This window comes from Chaetura pelagica, unplaced genomic scaffold (genome assembly GCF_000747805.2).
Source record: "Chaetura pelagica isolate M959 unplaced genomic scaffold, ChaPel_1.0 scaffold499, whole genome shotgun sequence".
NCBI lineage: Eukaryota > Metazoa > Chordata > Aves > Apodiformes > Apodidae > Chaetura > Chaetura pelagica.
In genome coordinates this window covers 336,881-341,903 of record NW_009954615.1, presented here as the reverse complement: position 1 = coordinate 341,903, position 5,023 = coordinate 336,881, and the positions used below count along the sequence as shown (strand labels likewise).

The window sequence follows — 5,023 nt, the reverse complement described above, 5'->3', positions numbered from 1 at the left end:
GAGATTCCTGGCCCCAGCCCCACAGACACCAACACTCCTCAGGGCTTCCCTGTGTGCCAGACCAGAGGAGGTGCAGCTTGGGAAAGGGATGGAGAAGGCAGGGAAGGGAGTGGAGACCTCCAGAGCTGGTTCCCCTTCCTGAAGCAGGTTCTGCCACCACTCCTTCAGGAGTCTGGCAGTTTGGGCTGTTGATCTAAAATTTACTGTAACTCCTATAGCTTCTGCACTGAGTAATTCAGAGAGATTCTCAACTGCCAAGACTTAACATCTAATATTTCAATATTTTACAAAATGTTGTTCCATGTTAGGGTGCAGAAAGTTACTAAATGTTAGCATGACAGATTTTAGGTATGTGTTTCTAATGGCCATCCTCTGTAACACACCCCTTGCCACCAGAAGCTGGAAGCTCTCTGAGCCGATCAGCAATGCTTTTTTCTTGCCCACTGTGAGCACCAAGATCATTTCCACAGACAGAGTCACCTGCCAGCCTGGGGACAGGCTGCTCTGCAGGGAGGCTGGCCAGGCCAGCTGCAGCACAGGGCTGCCCCTGCAGGCTGCTGGAATACTCCCTGGTGTGCTGGGAATGAGGCAATTTAGTGTGAAGTGCAGATCTGCAGGTTGGCAGCAGCGCAGCTCTGCCCCGGGGTGGGTGTGCAGGCAGCACTGCTGTTCACATGCTGTTTGAGAGGGGAAAGCTGAGAAATTGTCTGTGCCTTCTTTTCATGTAAAACACCTGTTCCGTGCCCATGAATGTTCCATAACTTTTTGCATAGAGTTGTTCTTGTGTCTGTTTCCAGGACTCACAGTCCATGTATAGGGAGGTCCTGGTGAGCACTCAGTGGTTGTTAGAGACTGGTGCTTGCCCAGGCCTTAGGGATGTCAGAACTGCTTCCCTTTCTCCCAGCACCATCCCAGGAGAGTGGCACAGCACTCACTGCTATGCCAGAAACCCAGAGAGCCACATTATATTTGGAATACATGTCATTTTTCCTCCCTGTAAATCTTTTAAAATGCAGTTTCTATAGCCTCAAGTTGCTAATTTTCATCAATACCCTTTCTTGGGTATTTTTATATCCTATCCTTTTCTTTTAAGCTAGAGCTAATGAGCCTGTCTTTTCCTGAAACTACTCTCTCTGTTGGGGAGCAAGTGCCTGGTGCTGTCTGGTGGCTGCAGTTTGTGCACAGAGCAGGTAACACATTTTCTGGGCACTGACTGTCTTTGTCATAACTGCTGGGCAGGCAAATGACCTGCAGTTACGTTTCTTTTGTTGGTTTTGCTCCGTGCATCTCCTTGGATTTACGTACCAGAGCTGCTGATGGTAGTGCTAAAGATTACCCAGAAAAACCCCAGAAGATGGAAAATTGTTGAAACAGTGCTGGAGACCTTAAGCGTGTTTCACAATTGCATGCACAAAATCTGGGAAACGTTCTGTAGTTGATTTATCAGAGTGGTTATGCTTCCTAGATGTAACATGAAAGTGCAAGGTCATGTCTCCATTCTCTGCTGTCCTGATGAAGTTGTACCAGTGCCAACCGAGAGAGGCTTGTAAAAATCCACACTGTATGTCCAGTCCCACAGACTAGAAGAGGACTCCTTTGCTGAAACATAAATGTTAAACTTTTAAATCTTTAAGGAAGAAAGGCATTTAAAAAACTTGTGCTTTGGCATGCTAGCCTCTCAAACATATTCTCTGCTAATTCATTTAAATTATTTTGAGATGTGCACCATTCTGTCTTCAGGGTTTCTAAAGAACCAGATCAAGTATTTAGGTGACTACACCATATGTAAATTATTATTTTAGGGTTTGCATTATCAGTAAGGACAGACATGGAGTGTAGTGACTGGTGCAGCCTTGTCCCTTCCCTCCTCCCCAAAGCTGCCTGTGTCAGAGGGACAGACTCCGACTAGTGTCCAGTCTGTGTCACACTGAAAAGGGAACTGAGAGGGGGGCAGTCCTGGCTGCCAGAGCAGTGGCTGTGTCAGGCAGCTGGGGGGTCTGTTCTCATGCCGAGTCCCAGAAACAGAGGGGCTGAGGTTCCAGTGCCCTTCTTTAAGAGCTGTGTTATTTCTAATATCCTCTATAAACAAAAACATGTTGTTAATGCCTCTGGAGCAGAGTTCTCCTATGTGCCCTTCCAGCTGCAGTCACCCCTGTCTGCAGTGACAGGCGGGGATGTCCCTTACCCCTGGAAATGAGCTCTGGCTCCTGCGTACCCTTCTGTCCCCCCTTGACATCTTGAAAGCTGTGGCTGGCCCACAAGCACTCAGTCCAGGGCACAGCTGAAGACCTTTCCTGCCTTTCTGCCCACTTCCCAAATGGATTTACATGCCTTTCACATTTATTTTTCCTTCTCCAATACAACGTTAGGCAACACTGTGTTTGTTTCCATGAAGCCCACCTTCTCACCTGACGTGTTCCTCAGCAAACAGAGCAGACTGGCAGCCCTGGGGAGTGCACATGGGCACTGGCTTTCTTGTTCCACACAAAGGGTATCAGGAGGACCACTTACTGTCCGTATTAATTCTGTCCCCCCTTGCAGAGGATTTGTCTCTGTGTGGTGAGGTCGGGCTGGCAGCACAGACACTCGGCCAGGTAGATACCTGTGTGTGTCACTTGTCCCCACTGGTCACCTCGGGGCTTCCTTGCATGGTGTTTGGAAACATGCAGTGCTGCTGCTGCTTGTTGCTTTACAAAACAGGTCCCAGTCACTTCACGTGGCAAGTAAAAAAGGGGTAATTCAGCTAATCTAGGCTTCTGGTATGAATTACCTGACTTTTTTAACAGTTGGGAGTCCAGACAAAAGACTCCAAAGATAGTTGTTACAAACTCTACTAAACACAGTGAATTCATTTTTAGTGTCGAAGAGTTTCCAGCTGTTTGAAGGAGGGTTCTCCCACCCTTCTCTTCCACTTTACAGTAAGAGTATATATATATAAAAGAACATAAATCTTCAGTAGTGGGAAGTCTTTCATCCATTCCTTCATGAAATGCTTCCTTTTCACATATTTCTTCTCCCATGTGTAGCTGCCAAACCTGATCTCTGCATTTTTTTTTTTTCCTTGTGGCTTTTGCAAAGACAGCTCTCACAGCTGCAGCATTGATGTCCAGCCACTAAGGGGTACAAAATGAATTTGTCCTCTCCCTGTTTTGTGCTTTGCCCACCCAGGACCTCCCCTTGATACGAGGGGCTGATGTGGCAGCACTCTGGGCTTGGCAGGTTTGTGGAGTGTGGTGCCCAGGGCTGGCACCAGTACTTTTGTTTCATCATCCTGTTCCACCACAGTGGAGGCTGTGGCCATGGTGGTCACCAGTCCCAGACCATGGAGGAGCAGAAGGTGGAGGCTGTGACCATGGTGGTCACTAGCCCCAGACCATGCAGGAGCAGAAGGTGGAGGCTGTGGCCATGGTGGTCACTAGCCCCAGACCATGCAGGAGCAGAAGGTGGAGGCTGTGGCCATGGTGGTCACTAGCCCCAGACCATGCAGGAGCAGAAGGTGGAGGCTGTGGCCATGGTGGTCACTAGCCCCAGACCATGCAGGAGCAGAAGGCACGGAACTCCCCAAGGCTGGTGGGGTGTCACTGTGTGTTTGAAATGTTTGTCATGTGAGCCTGCTGCTGTCTGAATAGATGGAGTAAATTTTTGTGTTTCCTAACAGATTGTCTTCTGGAATCTGGTAAAATACCAGTATTTTTAATCTTCTCTGTAGAAAGTAGTTGTGCAAGGAAGGCAGAGACTCAGTGACAGATATCTCACCTGAGGTGTGGGAGTTATCTCCACTTTGGCTCTTGCTGTCCCATTAAACTGCCCTCTACAAAAAGAAAAGTAAAGGTAAAATATATTTCAAGCTAAATTGCCAAAACAGCTTTTTCATCATTCCATTTTGGCATCCATTTCCAACTTTTTTTCCTGCTCTTCAAACCATAATCAAAATAAGTCCATAAAACGAATTTATTTCTTTTTTTAAAAAAAGGATTTGAACATTTTGTGAATGAAACGGTGAAAAAATATGTGCCTGAAATGATTAAAAAGTAATTTGAAAGCATTTTATTTTTGCTTCTTCCCTAAAAAAAATAACATGGGAAGGAGTTTTCTTTTCAGCAGCAGAACTACAGCTTCTGGGTTTAAAGCAGAAATAGCAGTCTCTGGTAAATTTAGCTTATTGTTTGATCTCTGTCAGCCGTGCTTGAAAAGGAAACACACTTTGTTAACTATCAGTGCTTTAAGTGGCTTCTTCTAGATGTATGACATAATTTTCTCTTCACACTGCGTGTTACTACAGAAATTATTAAAAAATCTGACCACATCTGTCTTTTTTTTTTTTTTCTCTGTACTGTTACTCAGATCCCTCAGGGTATTTTTAAGCAGTGAAAAGGTGTAAGCTTCTTTCAAAAAAATACAGCAAGTTGTGCTTTTCTTCTTTAATATACCTGTTCCCTTGACAGCTAATTTTGAACACAACCTTTGCAAGATACACTATGTTTTTGTTCTGGAGTCCTGACACTTGTATCGCCAACTTATTTTTTCTACAAAAAAACATCTGCAATAATTTTTTCATTTTTGTTAGGCCACAGAAAAAGCATTTAAAGAGCCAAACTTCCCTGTACCTTTTGGATGCCTTAGTTGTGGAACTGATGAATTAAATTTCAGCTAAAGTTGCTTTCAAAAGCAAAAAAAGTTTTCTTGGTGAAAATTAGTTTAACTATGAAAATATTTTTATTATTAATACCTACTGGTTTGTGCTCTGTTTTCTTAAAGCCAGTAAGGCTAATGTACAAATTTCAATGTTAAAAAAAAAATGAAAGAAGAAAAGAACCCCACACAAAAGCAGGGGTTTGTGTCTTGGCGGGCTGAGCGGCTGCTGGCGGCAGGTCGCTGTTCTCTGCTCGCTGCTCCTCTCCTGGAGACCAGTGGGATGCTGCACGTCCCTGCTGGTGGCCATCCCGTGTCCGTGGTGGTCATCTCATGTCAGTGGTGGTGGCCATCCCATGCCCGGGGCAGTACCCATCTCATGTTGGTGATG

General features: G+C 45.4%; 1 protein-coding gene across 1 annotated transcript in view; it reads left to right on the top strand.

The window, feature by feature from the left end:
• The window catches only part of ZCCHC7 (zinc finger, CCHC domain containing 7), a 106,793-nt gene that overhangs the window by 1,283 nt on the left and 100,487 nt on the right, over positions 1 to 5,023 (top strand). The window lies entirely within an intron of this gene.